Below are 22697 nucleotides of genomic sequence, written 5' to 3'. Positions count from 1 at the left end.
ATGTTTCCCACCGCACATGCAAGGACTTCTTTAGACCTGCAGTTTGGAGTGTCACTGTTAGGAAAGAATTCTAGAAATTAAAAACAAAACAAAACAAGAAAATCGAATCTGTACTAGAGTGAGAGTGAGCTCTTCCATTGTAATGAGATCTGTACCTTCTCAAGCCAGAAAAACACACAGAAAATGACAGAGTGCAAGACCATGTTGGAAATATTTTTGTCAAGTGATGACAGTATTGTTGAAATATATATAATAATGGCATTTTTAAGTGACTAGCCTTGATTGATTAAACTGGAAGGAAGTTTACTTCTATTGGAGCCACCCAGGTCAGAAAGATGTAAGGAAAGCATCTTACAAAGTCATGGTTGATCACCCGTTAACCAGGAGGATATCCATGGATAACGAAGCCAGTCATTGTGCAGAGCAAAAATTCTTCCTGTGTAGCCACAGTCATTGAATCTAGACAAACAAATAGATTTTTATGTGCCATGAAGCCATGAAATGCAGCAAAAGCCAAGAGGGGGTACGCCAGCAGGCAGAGGCACTAACTACCCCAGCAAGTGTAAAGAAAATATTAGGAAAGACATTTTCCATCTTAAAAATGATGACAAGGCCCATAAACTAACTAAACTGAGTTCTTACTGTGAAGCCTTAGATATAAAAGGCCACATTTTGACAAAATCAACTAAAACCTTCCGTCAAACAGCCTGCTTATATAAATTTAACCAATCCTTTGAGCTTTAAAATTGAAATCACCAACTGTCCAGAAAGATTCCAGTCTTTCTAGAATGAAATATGTCAAGCTACGTCAGGAACAACATAGCTGTTTTAAAGCAGTTACTTAGTTACTTAAGTTTTTACTTAGCAGGTAATTTCTCACTGATGCTTAACTTTAAAATAACCAAGCACGAAGTCACAACTGTGATGGAACATTAGTTGTACCCTTCAGCAGCAAGGCGAAGAGAATAACAAGCAAGATGTACTTTTAAGCAAAGAGAATGTGAAGACATTCCTATGCAAGATCTCAAACAAAATATAGGAAACAACTCTCTTCTCCAGTCATCTAGAAACGCTGGCACTTTATTGGGCTAGACATTTTTATTTGTAAAATTAGAACATAAGTAAAAAATCATTACGTCTTCATATGATTTAGTAAATTAAAAGATTCCTTGTTGAAAATCTAATTTTGTCTGAAATGCCAAGTGTTGATAAGGATGTGATTAACAAGAATGGGTAGAAATTGTTGGACTAAGCACTTAGGAAATGATTTGCCATCATCTTGTAAAGTTGAAATTTGCATATCATAAGACCTAGCAATTCACCAATCTGGTATTTAACCAAGACTAGTTTTCAAAGCTCAGGTAGAAATGACTAATGAAATCAATTTACTGGGTCTCTTCCTGCATTTTAAAAAACAGACTGGATTTTATCAGCCACTGTATTTTGGTGAGGCTAGCTGCTACAGGGATTGAACCCTGGACGTTGGTGTTATCAGCAACATGCTCCAACCAACTGAGCTAACCAGCCACAGTCATTGTTCATAGTGGGGGAAAATATCATTTCTTGAAGTTTTTGAAGAAATAGATAGGTAGACAGGTTGATTGATTTACGTATATATCCTGTTGGGTTACAGTTTTTAAAAAAAGTTTGAAAGGTGCTTCTCTAAAGCAACTATTGCATTTACTATAATAGTCACAACAGCGTTATTCGAAATAGCAAAAATGTAGAAATAACCCAAACATCCATCAGCTGGAGGATGAACTGATAAATGATGGAATAATCTCACAATGGAATATTATATAGTAATAAAAATATATTAACTATGCCCACAGATAAGGATTAACCTTAGAAACATAATGTGAAATTTAAAAAGCAGAGCCTAGAAGACTAGAGTATAAAATAATTTTTACAAAGTTTAAAAACAAAAAGTAAATATCATAAAATACATACATGTGTGATTAAATTGTATTTTAAATGTCAAGACAATGAAAACACGAAATTCAAGATACTAGTACTTCTGGGCAGGAGGTGAAGGAGTGAGACAGCTGGAAGATGTGGCATCAGTGATGTTGCCTCTTTTATTATTATTGCGTGATACAGTCATATTGTATTATATAGTATATGACTATAATATTCCATCATAACTTTTATAAATGCTCCACATTCTTTTGAATGTATCAAATATTACATAATACAATATTTTAATTAATTTGAAACCAAATCTTAAGAGGACAGTATAACACAGTCCCTATTGTTAAACTAACAATATTTCTCAGCAGATGGAAGTTCGACAGCCAAAGTCCAGTCAAAGATGAGGAAAAACTAAGAATCCTAATCTATAATTAGAAGAGCCTTAGAACCATGGACAAGAAGGCTGAGGACAAGTACCTTTTGAGCATCCACTATCCACAGTTACCAAGTTGCAGAACTAACACATGGATTAGTGAGAGCCCAAGAGTGAAGTTACTTGCGAAGGACTACAAACCCTTTCCTGGCTCAGTATCTTCACTCACATTTTTCTTCTTCCTGACCTCTTCCTCTCTCCTCTTCAAAGTCCAGTTACTTCCATAGAGCCCTCCTGATGCCGGGCCTGATGCTCTGTACTTCTAATGTGTCACTTATCCCACATGGCTTCACACTGATTGGGGTCCTGGGAGAGAATCTTGCCTCCCCAGAGACTGTAGTTCCTTTCATCCCCAAGTGAAGTCTTGCTGACAATTCTGAACCAACCCATTAAAAAGATGGCACAGAACAAAGCCCTTGGTATATCTCACCACCCCAAGAACACTCCTTGGCCACGATTTACGATAAATTCATTCATGTCATTCTCTCTTCTGTTTCTACGGCAAGAGTGGCTATCAGTTTTCCCTGAATGTCCTGGCCGTGAGGAGCTCCAAACTGTCTTCCTGCCTCGCACTCACTTCCACCTCCTGCGGTCAGTTCTACCTCTCACTTCCTTCCATCCTCCTGCAGTCAACTCTACCTCACACTCATTTCCAAACTCCTGCAGTCAACTCTACCTTACACTCACCTCCATCGCCTGCAGTCAGTTCTGCTTAGTTCCAGCCAGAACTTGTTAGACTTTGGTCATATTAACTTCTAGATTCCTCTACCACTCCATCAACCCTAAATCCTCAAGTCTACATTTTCCTCAGTGTTCCCAGGTCATTGCTTTTCCAATGAATCCCAGCTTCACCCACATGTACCAATGATTTCCCTACTGTAAACCATACTGTGATCTAGACAAATATCCCTTCCTAAAACGGGAGCTCCCACACACCTTTGTATTCATCAAAAGGTCTAACACAGGTTTCTCAGCCTCAGCACTGTTGATATTTGGGGCTGATACTTGTGTGGGGGGACTGTCCTGTGCCTTATAAGATGCTTGGAAGCATCCTTGACCTTTACCCACTAGATGCCAGTAACACACACTCCACCAAGTTGAGCCAACCCAAAATTTCTTCATATATTATCAAGTATATCCTGTTGCCCTCTGTCAAGAATCACTGGTTTAACATAAATCATGATTCTGCTCAATAATCACAAGATGTTGTACATTTGGATCATTGTTAAATAAAAATAAAATAGAATTCCAAAGAAAGCTGTGTTTGATGTAGACATAAATAATCAGAGAGAACTTGATCTGCTAATGGTAGCACATAGATTAATGTTTGAATCCTAGGCATAGAAAATTTAGTGCTTTTTTTTTTTTCTTTTAAGTTAGCTGAAGGAATATTACCCCAGTGCAGTTGCTTAGGCTGAAGATACTCAAATGATTTGGATCATGGTCTTTATATCCAAATATTAATTCACTTGAAAGAATAGCATTTCCCTGTCCAGCTTGAAACTGTGTGATTTAGGGTTACTTTGAATCACCTTAGCAAGTCCAAAGGTGCTCAGACTTGAGTTATTGTCACAGAAAGAGAAGAATTGCAGTTTCCTAGTTATCTAATGTTACCTAAATCAAAGGGTAATGTGCATTTACAAAACAGATTTGAAATGACTTAGTTTTAAATTGACAAATACAAAACAGAGAAAATTAACCTCTTCTACATTCTCTAATTCCCTTCCTACCCACCCTTTTAGCAATCCTGTTGGGTTTTTACTTTCTAAACATCTTTCAAAACCATCTCTTCCTCTCCATCTCCTTGACCTCCCTCCATCCCTCCCAAACTTCTTCTAGACATTGCCAGGTTTCTAAACACATTTAATCCTATCATTCTCATTTGAAAATGAAAAAGAACAAGAACATGCTACCTCTGTAGCATGTTTATAAATGCTAAGAATTTCCTTTCTTCACTTCGTTTCCCTGCAATTCATGTTCATGAAAAATAAATAAATAAACATGAAAAAGTTACTAAAAAAAAGGCTCAAATAACCACCGTTCATCCACCCAGGGAAAATAATCACTACTAACATTTTTGTTTATTTCCTTCTTTTTCTCGAGAGGAGCTGAAGTTGGGGGTGACGTAGATGCAGTGAAGTCTACTTTGGATTTACTCAGTCTGAGGTGGGGAGGTGGGCAGAGGGTTGGGGGAAGCAATGTCAAAGGGAAATTCAGTAGGTAGCTGAGGTCAGGATCTGGAGCTCAGAGGACAGGGATGAACTGCAGGATGGAGTCCCATATTTATCAGCATTTGAGGGGAAAAGAAAACTATAGTTTGGATGAGGTTGTATATAGTATGCAAAAAGCAGAAGCAGAACAGCATTTTATTGAATTATTAAAGTGGATCTCTAACTGGTCTCACAGCTTTTCACTTATTTCTCCCTGTCTGTTCTTAACACAACAGCCATGTTGACCCTATGAAAACATAAGTCAGGTCATGGTCCTTCTCTGCTCAAAACCCTCCAATGGGCTGATTTCCCCAAAATAAAAGCCAAGGTCCTTTCAAAGGCCTGCAAGGTTCTACCCCACTACTTCTCAACCCCAGCAGCCCAGCAGAGTGACCCTACTTGAGCACAACACACCTGTTACCTCCCTGACTTCTTTTTCTTCTATTTCCCCTTTGACCTCTCTACTCCTGCCACAAATGCCTTCTTTCTTTCCCTCCAACATATCAGGCATGCAACTACCTCACAGCATTTATTGTTTTCTATCACTCTTCCTGTTGGCATCCGCCCTCACCCCTTCAGAACTTTACTTATTGTCTCAGGGAAGATTTCCCTGAACATCTTATTTTAAATTGCAACCCTCCCCCACCCACCTGACTATCACCTTTCCTGATCGATTTATTTTTCCCAGAGGACTTATCACTAATATACTGTATATTTTACTTATTTTTTAAAAACTTTATTAAAAGGAAATTCATATAACATAAAATCACCCATTTTAAATAGAACAACTCAGTGGCATTTTATAAATTCACAGTGCTGTGCAACCCCCACCTTTATCTCATTCCCAAACATTTTCATCACTCCAAAATAAAACCACACACCCATTCCAGAGTTTCTTCCTGTTCTTCCCTCTCCCACCCAGCCCCTGGCAACCATCAACATGCGTACTGTCTCTATGGATTTACCTAGAAATCATACGGAATGGAACTTTTTGTGTCTGCCTTCTTTCACTTAGCATAATGTTTTCAAGCAGCATATATCAGTATTTCATTCCTTTTTATGGCTAATATATATACACATACACACATATATACACTTATACACATATATATATATACATATATGTATGTGTGTTTGTGTGTGTGTATATATATGTATGGATATATACATATATCAATTTGTTCATCCATTCAAGTTTTGATAGACATTTCGGTTGGCTCCACCTTCAAGCTATTGTACATAGTGCTGCTATGAACATTTGTGTACAAGTATTTGAGTACCTGTTTTCAATTCTTTGCGGCTTATACCTAGGAGTGGAATTACTGGGTCATATGATAATTCTACGTTTAACTTTTGGAGAAAGTGCCAAACTATTTTCCACAGCAGCTGAACCATTTTACATTCCCCCCAGAATGTATGAGAGTTCAAATTTTCTACATCCTCCCCACTTGTTATTTCCCATTATTTTGGTTTTGTCTCTTTTACAGTCATCCTACCACGTGTGAAGTGGTATCTCACTACGGTTTTCATTTTCATTTCCCTATGGACTAATGATGTGGAGCATCTATCCATGTTTTTGGTGGCCACTTGTACACCTTCTTTGGAGAAATATCTGTTCAAGTCTTTTGTCCATTTAAAAATCGGGTTGTCTGTCTTTTCGTTGTTGCACTGTAAGAATTCTTTATGTGTTCTGGATATACAGACCTTCAGATACATGATTTGCAAATATTTTCTCCCTTTTTGTATGCTGTCTTTTTACTTTCATGGTAATGTCCTTTGATGCACGAAAGTTTTTAATTTTGATGACACCCTATTTATTTATTTATTCTTTTATTACTCATGCTTTTGATGTCTTAACTAAGATTCCATTGACAAATCCAAGGTCATAAAGATTTACCCCATCATTTTCTTCTAAAAGTTTTATGGTTTTGATTCTTATATTAATGTGATTCTTATATTAATTTTAGTTAATTTTTTATGTGGTATGAGGTAGGGGTCCAACTTCAGCCTTCTGCATGTGGATATCCCTCATATTTTCTCTCAGCACCATTTGTTGAAGACACTATTTTTTCCCCATTCTTGACATCCTTGTCAAAAGTCAATTGGCCACAGATGTTTAGGTTTATTTCTGCACTTTCTATTCTATTCCATTGATTTCTATGTCTATCCTTATGCCAGTACCACACTATTTTGTTTACTGTAGATTTATAGTAAGTTTGAAATTAGGAAGTGTGAGTCTTCCAATTTTGTTCTTCTTTTTCAAGTTTATGTTATATTTTACTTTTCAGATTATTTATTGTCTATCTTTCTCCACCACAACATAGGCTCAATTAGGATGTGGAATTTTTGTCCATTTTGTTCACTGCTGTATCCCAGCACCTAGAATAGGACCTGGCACATAGTCGGTGTTTAATATTCGTTGATTAAATGAATGGGCTCCTGAAAACAGAGTCATCCACAGCTGAGACGGGGTGAGGTGGGAGTACAAGAGGCGTGGAAGAGAATACCATGGTCGAGTAATTCCTGTCAGGGAAGAGTTCAAATGACAGGAAGGAGGGTGGTCTAGACCTTGGGCTCTAGTACCATGGGACTCTTTCAAAACCATATTGGTGGAGGAGCAAGCCACGCAGCAGCTATTCTGTGTGCAAGTCAATTTTTAATAATTCATATGTACTAGAACTAAAAATCATTTATTAACTCTCTCATTGAACATATTATTTTTTTTCAAAAACAAAACATCAGATAAGCTAAAACAGAATGAATAACAATGAATTGTTTTCTCTGAACTGAGAGGGAAAATAGCTTTTGCATCTTATCTCAAGAGTCTCCATAGCTTTTAGTGTATGTAAATAATTTTTCTTGATAAGTTAATATAATTTTACAATCATATCAGAAAACATACCCTACAACGCAAAAGTACTATACTGACCTTTAAAAAAAATTCTGAACAAAATCTTAAACAAATACATTTATCACTTTTAGTCAAATTAAATAACCGGGCAGTGACATCAGCAAGTCTGAACACCATTGTTAGTGGGACAGAAGCCAGTGAAGAAAAAGCAGAGCTACAGGGGACGTGAAGTTTGAGAAAGTCATTAGCAATGTTCTCCGATGCATATTACTTTCTTTTTCAATTTAAAATGTAAATAATTACAGAAGTACCGAAAGAAACACTACTGTTAATGTACAAGGATCCTTAAAAAAGTTCACGGAAAGATTCACATTACCTTTCGATTCTATTTTTCCGCCAACTTTTTGAAGTACCCTTGTGTTATGTAAACGGCCTCTGAAAAATTGTATTTGTCTTGCATAACTGCAAATACTGCTGCTGTGAGATTAAACAATATATTGCCACCCCACAAATTAAGCCACATGGTCCCATCTGTTTCTAGCTTCTATTACAGCACAACTACAGCTGCTTAATAAAGAAATTGTTAACCAGACGACGCAAACGTGCCTCTTACTTATTTAACTTTTTCAAAATCAACAATGTGTTGTCAATATAATTTGGCAGGGAGTCTGATTTATGGTGGAAGTTAGATACGTATCTCCTGTTCCCCCTGACCTGATGGTAACTGAAAACAATTTGTGGAGTATATAAACTGTCACTAAAATTGCATAGCTCTGGGATTTGCCAGGTGCTAATGGCTCTATTCAAGCCTCAGGGAAAATGTATAATTGCCCTATGCAATCACTGCAGTCTTAATTATGGTTCAGGCCTTGTATTCCCTGGATAAAGGTGACAGCCTGGAGACAGCCTTGTCTTGAGCTTGGTCTTCAATTTAAAAGACCACAGGGCATTCATTGCCTCATCTGAAAAACCCATCCAAGGACCCACACTGCTGCTCATCCTTCAAACCCAGCTCAGGTATCACAGGTTTCTGTGACTTCCCTAGATGGAATTATCTTCTCAGTCAATACCTTGCACGCATTTCTATTTTCACTTTGGGCTGTAACTTATTTGTTTATGTATCTCTCTAATGAATGATAAAGTCTTCAGTAAGGCAATGACTGTCTTATCTCTGTAGCTCCAATCCTCACATACAATAGGCATTCAATAAATATTTATCATTATTTATGTTAAATGACTATGGCACCTAGTGCTTGTGCCAGGATACAGTAGATGCTTAATACATATTAGTTACTGGCAATTCCCTTCTGTTCCTTTACTCAAGATTTCACTTGTTTTTATCCTTTTGTCACCATTCTACTGTTAAAACTCAGCTCAAGTTCTTATCACACTTGACCAAAGTTCCCAGTGAGGAAAGAGGGGGGTGATTTTGCCCCCCAGGGGACATTTGGTAATGTCTGGAGACATTTTTGACTTTCACAGCTGGCGGAGGACGGTGCCACTGGCATCTAGCAGGGAGAGGCCAGGGATGCCACTAAACATCCTACAATGCAGGGGACAGCTCCCACAGCAAGGATGATCTGGCCCCAAATCCCAACAGATTAGGCTGAGAAACCCTAATCTAGACTTTCATTCCTTGAAATCAACTCCTGGTCATTCTAGCCTATTCTTCTTCTTTCTCTGTTCTAATCTATTCTTCCTAAATATCCTTATCATCCTTATCCTGTTCATAAGGTATTACAACTTCTTTTACACAGCTTTGTTGTTTAGTTAGAATTACTGCTCGATTTTCAATAATACCAATCAACACATCAGTATACCAAAAGCAGCGCTGGAAACAAGTTTTTAAAGTTCTTATTCTAATCTACATGCTTTACAACTCTTTTAACTCAAAACGAAAGTTTTAAATGAGGAGGGCATCAAGAGAAAAAAACCCCAAAGGCTCTGGGGGGTGACAGCTAATTTTCTTCAGTGATCCAAATTTCTACAGCTACAAAGGCCAAATGGCCCTTCTAATTTCATTTGAAAAATAAATGCCGTGTCACTGGATGTGATATCACACACTGCACTGTTCTCTCTTATGCTGGCTAGATACCCTTTAATCCAACCGTGATTTGTTTAAAATTAACGTGACCAAAGATTAGTAGGTTTTAAAAACACGAACGTTTTTTAAATGTTTGATTCCTTTTATTTACATGACAGTATGTTATAAAATTCCACAGAATTATTTCTTTTAAATGTGAAAAGATATAAAGATAAATAGATGGGAAAATATGTAAAGTTTCTTTAAAATCATCCTGTTAAAAGCCACATTCCATGTAAATCATGTGAGTCAAAGGGACTCACATCCTGAATATATAAAGAACTCCTGCAGTTCAACAACAACAAAAAACAACAAACTAACTCAAAAGTGGGCAAAACACTTCAGCAGACATTTCTTCAAAGACGATGAAAGGGGCGAGAGGAAAGTGGAGAGCTGCTGTTCGGTGGGCACAGAGCTTCAGCTTGGGAGTATAGAAAGTTCTGGAAGTGGATAGTGGTGGGGGCTGCACAGCATGATTGAGTTTAATCCCACAGAATAATACGCTTAAAAATGGTTAAAATGGTAACTGTTATATATTTTTTACTACAATAAAGAAAAATTCCATTCCAATTGTTATAATAATTTGCTTCATCACTACCTTCAAGGGATTTTACAAATGAAATCTCCTTCTGCCAAAATTAGAGGGTTTTTTTTTTTAATCAACTCGAATTTTCAGATGGAAAATAACATGCTAAAGGTGCATGGGAACCTTGAAAGAAATCAGAATCCCTTATAATATAAAATGCTGGGAAATCTTCACACTCCCTCAGGTCCAATTCTATAAGTTCATCTCCTCTCAACAGCCCCAACTCTCGGAAGGACAGCCACAGTGTTGTGAGATCCCTGGCATTCTGCCCGCCTGCCTTTCAGATCCTTCTTCCACTTAATGCTGACTCATGTGGACATATCCATTTTCTCTGACGGTGGGGTTTCAGGGGAGGAGTAGAGTACTGGTTTAAAAATAACATTTGCAGGCCGGCCCCATGGCTCACTCGGGAGAGTGTGGTGCTGATAACACCAAGGCCACAGGTTCGGATCCCTATAGAGGGCCGGCCCGTGGCTCACTTGGAGAGTGTGGTGCTGACAACACCAAGTCAAGGGGTAAGATCTCTTTACTGGTCATCTTTTTAAATAAATAAATAAATAAATAAATAAAAATAAAAATAACATTTGCTTCTATACTAAGAAAAAAGAGAAAATGTGGAACAATCTCTAAAGAGGTCGTTTTCTTAAATGAGATCTACTTTCTATCTCAGAACTAACCAACAGCAATTTTATATGACATTAATCGATATTATTCAGCTAAGTGTCAGAACTGGTTATTCTTATACAAACTATAAAACTTCATCAGTCAAAACAAATAATTAAATTTAACAAACATTCCTAAATTCAACAACTGCGAGCATTCTGAAAGAAGGCAAAAATATAAACTTCTTTTCATGCACTAACACATCTGCTATCTAAAGTTGTACTAAAACTTACTAATACCCCAGAATTTCCGTAACTTCAAATCAACCAGAAGGTTCACACAATTTGAAATTCATTCTTTCATAAAATTAACTTTATAATCCCTCTTGGAATAGGAATAAAATGGGATCTACTGCATGAAAATATTATTGAGTTAAACAAGTTTACCTTATAATACACAAAATAAGAATATTTGAAGCTAATTTTAAAAATATATTTTTTATCATCACTCCTGGATTTGGGAATGCCATGGTTCAGAGGAAATGACATAATAATTATTTGATTCTCATCCGATAAAAGCCCATAAAATAAACAATAACAATCAAATGAAAATTTTTTAAAAAATAAGATTTCATGGGGGCAGGAGATGGAGGTCTGATAAAGATCTTTAAATAGAAACTCTCCAACAACAGCTTGATTTGCTTTTACATTACTACTGAATTTCACATAAAACCAAAGGCCCTGGCTAAAAGTGATATATTTGGCCCAAATAAAGACTCTTGGTTAAAGCAGGCAGCCTTGCGCTCACGATATGAAGTACTAAGGTAAGCTGGTGTCATTGGAATTTACATTTAATTTAATTTCATTTGGGAAGTCTTGACCTCTGTTCACTTATATCCCTGAGATACAGTTCTCTTGGCCATTCATTTAGTTCGATTTTTCAGCTACAATGTTATTGTTGATAAGATATTTCTTAAGTTTCAATGAAATTGAAAATAATTTTCAAAATTAAAGAGACTAGGTACAATTTTTATTGTTGCTCATTACCACTTCTATTGGAGACAGAATTACTATTCCATTGCTTGTTTGCTATTTTATTGATATATAACATATGTATACCCATATCTATTTAATATTTTATATATATACACATACATAGTCAGCATATATTTGAAAACACTGTATACCACCCAAGTGTGGTATTTTATTATTCAAGTTTGGAAGGAACCATAATTTAACCAGTGCTTCCACGAACAAAGTGAAGCAACATGATGGAATGGATAAAACACAGAATTTGGAGGAAAAGGACTTGAGTCTGCATGCTAGCTTCATCACCAACTGTGATCTTCAAGTAATTAATCACTTTGATGCTGTTTCCCCCTCTGTAAAATGGAAACAATAATCATTACCTTTTGTACAGAGGTACTGAGAAGATGTATGCAAAAGCAGTTTGAAATCATAAACTAATGTAACATCATTTTTTATTATTAACAAGTAATTATACTTCTGTTTATTCTTCCTTCATGCCTTATTGTAAGAGTAAAAAGGTGCCAGAAAAAATAAAACCAATCTCAGAAACAGATCTGAGGCAAGGAAGCAAAAGAAAAAAAAAAAAAAGGATAAATATTCTTATCAAAAAATCAGTTGTCAATTATCTCAACATATTAGCATCGCATTAGGAATTAAAATTATGACCTCATTTTCTTCCTAATCAGCAGTAACTGCTACTATTCATCCAATAGAGCTGGTAAACAGAAATTTCTGAGCCTGTACTCTATACTTTCTTTATAATTTCAGGATGAGGAGGGATGGAGAAGCAAGAAGATGAATGGACCCTGCAGAAACGGAGTAATGCTAGCTCTCCAGCACCTTCACCTACACAAAATGTAACTGAGAACAAGCAAAGGAGTTCTACCTGCCAAAAAAGATGCTACCTCGTCGGTACAGAAAAGGTCACGCAGTACCTATTGCAATTATTTTAGACTCCGTTTAAACAGGTACATTTATATGATTTCCAAGATTAGCAAAATAGAGCAGAAAACCGGGAGAGGGAAGAGGCGATATTACTGGCAGGTTCAAAGGCAGCAAAGTGAATTCAAAGCTGGCAGCTGGACCCCAAAAAGGGGGACCAAAAAAAAACCAAGCACCTGTTAAAATACAAACAGCAGGTCTCACAAAGCACAAGAATTGAAGGTCACTGCATTTGGGCACGAACAGCCCTTGTTCTTCTGAGCTCCAGACCTATAGGGCCAACTGCTCACCCTGCAGTTTCCAAACGGGAGTCCCTTAGAATTGTGGAGACGGCAGAGAGCCTCGGAGACAGCCACACGGGGCGGCGGAGGGGAGACGGACAGGGCAAAGGCAAAGCCGGGAGAGGCCGCTCTGCGACGCCACCTTCGACCACAGCAGCCCCACTGCATTCAGCAATATTTAAGGGCTGTGCTGCTCAAAAAAAAATTTCTTTCCTCTTTCTTTAACTTCTGACTACCACTGAATTCTGCACACTACAGTCCTCAAATGCAATGTGTTGGTTGGTAGAGATGGAACCTATGCCAGGGATTGGAGAGAGGAAGGGATAACAAAAGGTAGAGCACAGAGGATTGCTAGGGGAGTGAAACTCTGTATATCCCATAGTAGTGGCACATGTCATTACACATTTGTCCAAGCCCATGGAGTACAGCACACCAAGAGTGAGCCCTAATGTAAACTATGGACTTTGGATGATAAAGTTGTATCAATGTAGGTTGGTTGGTTGTAACCAACGTACCACTCTGGTGGGGGATGTTGATAGTGGGGGAGACTGTGCAGGTGTGGGGACCGGGGTATGGGGGAAATCTCTGTTCCTTCCTATCAATTTTGCTGTGAACTACCCTACAAAATAATGTATTAAGTTTTTAAAAATGGAAACTATTAGCTTTCTTAAAACACCATTTTTCTTCCTCTATTCCCAGTTTGCTGACAGCACCACTCTTCAACACTTGCCTAAAGTTAGAAACGAGGGAGCCACCCTTGACTCAGAACAATTTCATGGAAATTGTGTTTCTTTCTTTTCCTCAATCCCAAATTGAGGAAAAGAAAGAAATACAACTCCTGCCGATAGGCTCTGCCACATATTTCCTGGATATGTCCTATCCCAGTCATCCCCAATGAGTCTGCTTCGCCTCGAGAAACTGTCTCCTACTGCCCCTCCCCCCCGAGCGCACCCCCCAGAAAGCAGCTTCCCATATGGGCTCCACTTTGGGTATCATTCCAAGTCCAGAGCTGATCCCATCAAGCGCCTGGATGACACCTTGCTGTGACACCACAGCCAAATGGGACAGTAATTAATTCTGTGAATTGGGATTCACAGTGCTGTATTTGTGCTTTACAATGTTTCCCCCCAATTTTTACTATGAGTATACATATATGTATTTTACATTTGAAAAAACCAGTAAGTATCATGGGTTGGAGTTGCGAGCTGATGTTTGTAACATCAAACAAGGCTCTTCGCAATCTGGCCTCCCTAAGCTCCATTCCCACCTCGTCTCTCCTGGCTCCCTTTGCGCATTGCTCTCTCCCTCTGTGCAGCTATGCCCTACTCCTACTTCAGGACAGAGCTAGAAACCTTCCCTGGCAGCCCCGGGACGCAGTCACAGGGTCAGCTCTCCTGTGCTCCTCTGGGCTTCCACAGCATCCAGCGTTCCCGTCACCACTCCTGACTCCTTATGTTTGTTACGTGCTTTCTCCAGAGATGCTGAGCTGCTTCTAAAGGACACAGCCACACCACTTCATGGTCTGCACTACCTAACGGCAGGTCTGGCATGTGGAGACCATCAATAAATGTTGAGCAAAGGTAAAATCCAGTTGCATCAAAAACATTAACGATGGTATTATTAAGCCCTGTGTAATTTAGTCTAACTTCTGGCCTTGCTAATGTGATACAACAAATCCCTTTGAAAGGCAGAATTATATAACCCGTTCTCTACTTCCTGTGCATTTAATAGTCTACTTAAGGCGACGTTACATAGAGAGCACCAACTTGTACTTGAATACGTGCAAAGTGTTAAATGGCTATAAATACCATTTTGAATGTTTTTTTAAAATGGTGTGGGCAACTTAAATAGTTTTGTAGATGCGTGTATGTTGTGGGAGGTTGAGTTTCCTGGCCAAAGGCTGCCTGAGGGGTGGAGTTTACAAACAATGGAGAAGAATCACTAACAAGCTGCGTTATGGACGCTGTTTGGGGAAGCTCAGATTGACTGTCAAAGCCCCCAAGAGGCAGTGGAGACAGAGCGCATCCACTGCCGTCCCACCTGCTCCCATGGCTGGGCGCGCCCATGGCCATGCAGGAGCCTGCACACCACTTCATTTCTCTTCACGCTCCTCCAAATCCGCTGTGATTATGTGATTCTCCTGTTCGAACCCTTTAATAGCTCTCCTTGACCACAGGTTAAAATTGAATAGTTCTCCTTTGCCTACAGATTAAAATCCAAAGTCCTTGTCCTTCCTTCTACCTTCCCCTGCAAAACTCCAACCTATTTAGGGAAGAGAAAGGGGGATGGTTGAAGAAAGAAACAAAATGTATCAAGTATCAAAGATGAGCGGGAGGCTATGCTAGGGCCTCAGCATTTCAAGATAAGACACAGTCCCTTCCCTCCATGAAATTACCGTCTACACGTTATTACCAGACAGGTGACAAGTGCACTATTATAATCATTAGTAGAAGAGTCTACTCCAAGTGGTATGGGAGCCCACGGCCAGATGAAAGGACTGGGGAAGGTTTCCTAAGAGGGGACAGGCAAACCCCTCCTTGAAACAGTAGAGGGTAACAGGAAAACAGAGCAGCCACCTGCACAAGGGCTGGTTCTTCCTCCCGACAGACTTGGTAAGAAGTGCCATTTGCGGCCTAGGACCTGTGTCAGCATTCTTAAATTCTCACAAGGACTTATAGCAAGAATCTCTGTTCCTGTTAGGCCTTCTACCTGACCTCTATTTATGTTCCCAGACCTCAAATGGGATCATTCTCATTATCCTTGTCAAGAGTGACTCAAAATTCACACAGTAAAAATCGAATTCTAACCAGGAAAAATACAGAGAAATAAATCCAAATAGATAATTTGGGGGCAGGGGGAGCAATCTTACTATTGGGAAAACATTTTGATATTTGCTGTCCTGACCTCTCTCTAACAATGCTATGAAATCCTGGAGACCAGGATTTTATTTTTGTTTCCTTACTTTATTTTGTTGTATCATCACCACAGCCTGATATGGGGCCTCAAGGCCGTGTAGACACAACAGGCACAGAGTAAATAGTGGTTAAATGAATAACCTGTATAAACCCCATAAATTTGCAAGTTCCACATTCTAGAGCAATTGCTACATCCACAACACCCCAACATTTTAAACCCCCCCAATATAATCAACACACATATTTTCAAAAAACAAAAAATATGTATTTATAATACCTTGCAAATAAATTTAGCTTCAATGACAATAGAAAGCAAATAAGGTGCCACTCCTTTGAAATAATACCTAGGCACCAACTTGTCACTGTTTGCAAACACAGCCAACACCTAATGACTGCTTGGAGTAAGCACATAATTAGGGAATAAGCTGTAAGGGAAGCATTTATGTACACAAAGGTTTGCATCTGACTACCATATGATCCAACTCCTGTTCCTAAAAACGAAATTATACTAGTACTAGAAAACAAAGAAAGAATGATAGAAATGCATCAACAAGAGAAAGAAAACCAAGTGAGACCAAAAATCTTTTTAGCTTAACACATTTTCTCAACTTGCACTTTCATTACCACCATTCTTGGCCTCTAATAATCACTCATATTATTAATAAGTCACTCATATCATTAATTGCTGGTGGTTCCACTTTGAGCAAGTGTGCTCATTTCTGTGATTTTGTTGGGAAACTGAAAATTTTCCCAAGGAAACAATGCTAGGAGTGCTGATGTACTTCCCTGCCAGCCCACTTATGACCCTCTTAACTCATATTGCAGGTGGCCTTTAATGCTGCTAACACTAGACCAAATATGACATGTCGACCTTTGGCATCTGCCAATCTGCTTTCTGCAATACCCACCTCCCCATGCTTAGGTGCCTTGAACCTTCACAACTGAGCTAATGCTCAGACTTTAAAATTACCCTCTTCCTCTCTCCTGCTCCCGGGCAAACTCCATTTCTCTTATATGTAACCCTCAGCAAAGGAAAAAAGCAAGATGAATTCATGGATTTATAATAAAATGTGAGCGATAGGAGAAGTCACATATTCTACTATGAGGTGGAAAACTGATGGAATCTGTGAATCCTTTTCTGGGGTTGTCATTATTTTCTAAAACATCGTACTACCAAGTCAGTTAAATCTAGATACCAGAATTCAGAATAAACCCCTGGCACTTCAGTTGAACGCTACCATCCATCAAACTCTCCTTCAAAAAGATCTGCAAATCTGCTCTAAACCTTCCGGAGCTCACAATTACTTAGGACTAAACTCTTTAAGGACTACATTAACCATTTCACAATTAGTGCATTTTGTAAAAAAACAACACACACACACACACACACACACACTCTCTAACCAAAGTAAATCTATATTTGATAGGCTTCTGATCAGTTTAACAGATTTAAAGTGAACAGTATTAGGTTGTGCGGAAGAAGATATTCCGTGGACTAAAGCAGGATGTGAAGGCATCTATATGGGGATGCGCTCCCAGGATCAGCAAGTGTAAGCAGGTGCTTCCTCACAGTGTTCACACTTCTGCTCCTTCCAAACCTCTCTTAAGCTATCACCCCAGCTTAGAATCCCCAATGTCACCAACACATCTGAATGACCTCAAGAGCATATGTTTACATTCCAGATCCCTTTGTCCAGTGCTAGAAAACTGGGAACTGGGTGAGTTCTGGAATGCTTGTAAACCAAAGACTGCTATGTACTATCGCAGCACTAAACTCATTTCATAATGGATGAATACGCATTTCCTATTTTTAGTCTCTCAAAATTAAATTTGAAAAAGAAGAAAAGGAAGAGATCAGATAGTAAATATTAAATTTCCCCAAGGGGAAATTCATATAAAAATAATCCCCACCAACAACATCAGCTAATCAGAATACTAAAAAAAGAGAGAGAGAAAAGATTTTGATATTTAGTATTTCAAAAAAAAAAAAAAAAAGGAAATGGAAATTGCCATTAGCAGAACTATGTAGGTCTCCTTTACATTTATTTTATGGGGAATCAGGGGGAAGACCATAATCTTTTTGGTGCTTATGACTTCAAAAGTACTACAGCCCTCTGCACAGTCATTTATAATCTCATTTATTTATTTAGATTCGATGGCTGGTTGGAACAGTGATCCAAACCCTTGACCTTGGTGTTATCAACACCACGCTCTATATATCCATTTCTTAATATTTATGCACTTTGTTTTAGTTCTGAATTTAAATTTTACATCAGAGTTGACTTAGATTTTTGGAAGGTCGATTTTGAGTGGATTAGAGCTTCCCAATTAAAACTGTACAATCAAATATCAAGGTATGATATTTATACACAAATTCTACTTTTTTACATTGTATTAACTCCATTAATGCTGAATCATTAAACAGAACACGACATCTCTTAAGATGGGATTTAGTATTGTTTGGTAATAAAACAGCAAGGCACAGAAGGGAAACTCAGCTGATAGGCTGATAGCAAGACCCTTTATACATCTGACCTGAACAAAGCAGAAGCTCATCTCAGTTGCGTTCTGCTTTTTCTTTTGTGAGCGGAGTTTGAAACATATACACTAAAAACAGTATCAATTTTTATGTGGCTATTGGTGGGGCGTGGGGGGAGTCAGCATATCGTGTTAGCAATTTTCTGTGGAATCACATTAGAGTTTCACTGTGGTAGCCATATCACATTAAAATCTGGTTTTTTGCTAAATGGCTTCCATTGTGTATTTAGTGAATCTGATATGGAAAATTGCTAATGCAATAAGAGGATCATAGAAGCTTTCCTGACTGTAATGCTCAGCCACAAAATTCAGGAGAAGGAGGTTCAACTGGGCTGGGGGGATTTCAGGGCTCGCTCTCCCCAGCCTCTTAACAAGTCCTCAGCTCAGGTTTAGCACTGGCTTCTTGAAAGATGGACCTTTCAAACCTAGTCTAGGGGTGAAACACTTTTATAGATTCTATTTCAGAAGGGACCGTGGGTTCAGTGAAAAGATCTGTGATTTAATTAATTTTTATGGACTGAGTACTAGGAAGGGCACTGTGGTCAGCATTAAGGGAATGAAAAACGTAGATGAGACGTGGTCGCGTCCTTCAAAGATCTTGTAAGGATCGTCTGAGGGGAAGAAATAAATTAGTACATGAGTAACTTAATACAAGATGTGACAGGAGTGGAAAATGCAAAGAGCTATAGGAGTCCAAAGGAGGACACGCTCAGAACCAGGGTCATCACAGAAAATTCCATGAAGGAAGCACCCGAACAGGGCACATAAGATAAGAAAGTTGCTGATGAGCTTGAGGGTCTGATGGGAGGTGTGGAAGAAGAGGAAGGTGTTCTGGGCCTTTGTGACCGAAGGTGCACTGCAGAGGAAAGCCAGGGTATGCACAGGAAACTATAACTCACTATTTTAACTGCAGCATGAAATATGGAGCAGTAGGAAGATAAGCCTGGAAGTGTGGCCATGGTGCTCAGCATGGCTTTGGGGTGAGATGGACGGTCAGGCCGCAGACCACCAAGCAAGATGAACGTCCAGGTTTCATGGGGATAAAGACTTCTCACGCTAACAACTATCTCAAAATCTTAACAACCTTAGTTGGCACAAGTTTCCTAAGAGACATAATTTACAGGGATATTTATTTTAAAAGGTTAATTTACTGCCAGGGGACATTTGTTTATTTTTTGTTATGACCCTACTCATAGCATGGACATTCACTCAGATAACATGAAACAACACTAAAGTGCTCACACTATTATAATAAGTACTTGTGAATTTAGTTTGCTTTTGTGTGTGTGTGCTTTAGAATAACTTTTCAACTCACTAGCAACAGTAACCAAGGAAATATAAATCCAACAGCCTAGAATTACAACTATTTGAGAAGATTCATGCTTTTAATGTACTGCTATATTTACTGTTTTATTCTGGACACTTCCCTGTTTCAGAATTCCTCTCTAAATGTTCAAAACAATAAACAGAAAGTCTGAACTAAGCTTCATTAAAGCTTTAAAATTTAGTACAGTATGTTTTACAAATTTTAAACATCACATATTTGTCATAACTTTTACCTTCCTTTAAATGAGAGTATATCCTGTGGATAAGTATTATTTCCAATATACTAAAGCAGAACATGACAAAGTTGCTGTTTTATTTATTACAGAGCGAATGTCAGATATAAACTGGTTAGTTACCTTAGAGCTATAGGAACCACTTACTAAACACCATCTCCCCAACTTGGCAAAGCATACTGCACTCTCATTAACCAGAGTTAAACTATTTACAAAACTGAAATTAAATATTTTTATCTTTGGAAGTAAATTCTTAACAGATTTTTCTCCTCCAACTGACCACATCATTAGAAAAGATAAACAAATTTACCAGTCATTTATTACTTACAGATATCCCTAATAATATTTCATTAAAACAAAACAAAACAAAACTCTTCTTTCTCATCCTGTGTCTTGGGCAATCTGAGCTGCGGTAGTTGGTAATGGTGAATATTTTCTGATGACTCACTAAGTGGGGACACACAAATAAAAGAAAATATTTTAAAAGGAAAAAGTCACATAGGTCATGTTGGCTTTAAAAGACTGAGGACAGAGGTGTGACAATTGTAAAGTAATTAGGGGTTTAACCTAAAATTTGTTTATGTCTTTGGTTCTTAGTAAACACAGTTTTGATAAAAGTGAGTTTCCTCAGATCAAGAATATGTTGACATTCTCTTAAGCCTGGTTTGAAACCACAGAGCCCAAGCATAAAACAACTCTGACAAAGACAGCCAGTCAGGCATAAAAATGGGAGTTGGTTGTGTCAGAATAGATTAAGAGGCCGAAGCCTGTCTGGTGAAGACAGTCGTCTTGTCATCAATGAAGTCGATCATTACCACTAAAAGTTACTTTCTGGATATATTATTTGAAACTCCTATCATGTTATCATATTTAAAATGCTCCTTATTTATAAACTATCACAACATTTTCTTATCTGCAGTGTTCTCCTTGGACAGACACAAACTTGAAAGCTGTCCAAAATCGTGTTCATGGTTTCCTACAAGCATAGGGAAACTCATTTATTGAATCCTCGTCTATTTGGAGTTGAGAATGTGTTTGGGGTCTATTTTTACTTCCTTTTTAAATATAGATCACTATTTTAAAAATGTAAACATCCGATGGCATTCCCTCACACGGGCAGGAATCCTGAGGCAGGAGCTATCCTGTAGGATTCGCATTTCACTCACCCAGACAGATGCCCGCTCAGTTACTGCCTAGGACGTAGCGTTATTAAATGCCTTATGACCTTACAGTTATCCTCCATTATTCTTGCTAAACCACATTTGCAAAAGATCATCCGAGAAATCCGTCAAGCCACTGACATGGGACTTGTACACTGGATCCACTGAAAGCAACCCAGTGTCCTGTGGGTTCCCGGGTACGACTGTGAATTCCCGGGTACAGAACTTACATACAATTTTATTCCAAAACTACATCCACATCATCTGTGGGTTATTTCTCCGGAGTACCCATTCCAGCTCAGAAATAAGTCAACGGAGTATTTCCAAACTATGATTTCCAGTTTCCACGGTCGAGGGCGGGAGGAGGAAGGGACAGTAACGGGAAGACTTGTCCGTGCTCAGCCATCTGTAAGAACGCTCTCCCCGCGCCCCTCCTTGCGATCACAAAGCTGGCGTCGGTGAGTCTCCTGCATGTTCCCCACCTCGTCCCCTCCCCTCTGCGGGAGCTGGCACCGAATGGCAGGCGCAGGAAAAGACAAACACCGCGGCCCGAGCGCGGTCCGAGCGCGAGCCCGGGGACGCTGCACGACATTCCGAACACCCGTTTTCTTTTTTTGCTCACTTCGCGCGCCTCAGAGCTCAGCAGAGTAAATGCTACGGCACAGGGAGCCGGCGAGGCACACTGGGGCTGGCGAGTTTTCAAATCACCCCCCAAAAGGCGCCGTTGCTACCCGCACCCCGATTTCCTGCTGTCCCCGCTCGCCAGCCACAGAGACTCCTGTCCCCGGCGCGGGCCGAGCATCCTCCGACAGCTCCCAGGTGCCGGCGGTCGCGGGGGCTGCAGGCGCGCGGCGGCCCACTCCTCGGAGCTGTCCCCTCCGGCCCCGCGCCCACCCCACGCCACGCCAGACAGGCTCCACCGACACCGACGGCGACGAGGAGCACAAAGAGCCGAGCCACACACCGAAGAACCTCGACGACTTCGCCGGTGGAAGGAAAACTTAGCCCCGCGCACGCACACACACGCACACGTCCGGCGCGCGGCCGCGGAGGGCATCTCTTACCTGTCCCCACGGTGCCACTCATCCCGCCCCCCGCCCCCCACGGTGGGTCCCCCGGCCACCCGCTCCGAGCGCCGCGCACTCACTGCCTGGCTGCGCGCGCCCAGCGCCCTGCAGGGCCCGGCGGCGGCGGCGGCGGCGGCGGGGACCGAGACAGCGGCTGCAGCGGCGGCGGCGGCCCCAGCCGGCGTCAGTCAGACTGGAGCCACGAAGCCTCATCGCCCGTATTAGTGCGCCGACCTGGACAGCGGCCAGGGAGCCCGGCTCGCCGCCCGCCCCGCCCGCCGCCGCGCGCGCTGGCCGCCCCGGGAGCCCGCGGGGAGGGGGCGGCGCGGCCCCGGGCGAGGGGCGGGAGCGCGGCCGCCGCACGGCCACGTGCGCGGAAACCTGGGGCCGGGGCGCGGGGCCCCCGGGCTCGCCTCCTGCCCGCGATCACGCGCTGCTGGGGGGCGGGAGGGTCCGGCCAGCGCGGGTCACCGGTCACCTGGCGTCTGTCCCTTACCCGCCTCCCGTGAGGCTTCTCGCCTCCACCTGGA

At 40.3% G+C, this 22697-nt stretch overlaps 1 protein-coding gene across 2 annotated transcripts in view; it reads right to left on the bottom strand.

The window, feature by feature from the left end:
* The window catches only part of SMAD9 (SMAD family member 9), a 62149-nt gene extending 39842 nt beyond the window's left edge, over positions 1–22307 (bottom strand). For both annotated transcript variants that reach the window (XM_063102842.1, XM_063102843.1), the window contains exon 1: positions 22248–22307. The gene's annotated coding sequence lies outside the window, so the exon portion shown is untranslated. The remainder of the gene's footprint in view (positions 1–22247) is intronic.
* Between the last annotated feature and the right edge of the window lie 390 nt (positions 22308–22697).

This window comes from Cynocephalus volans, chromosome 7 (genome assembly GCF_027409185.1).
Source record: "Cynocephalus volans isolate mCynVol1 chromosome 7, mCynVol1.pri, whole genome shotgun sequence".
NCBI classification, from domain to species: Eukaryota; Metazoa; Chordata; class Mammalia; order Dermoptera; family Cynocephalidae; genus Cynocephalus; species Cynocephalus volans.
The sequence above is the reverse complement of the archived record's forward strand: the minus strand, read 5'-3'. Positions and strand labels throughout refer to the sequence as shown.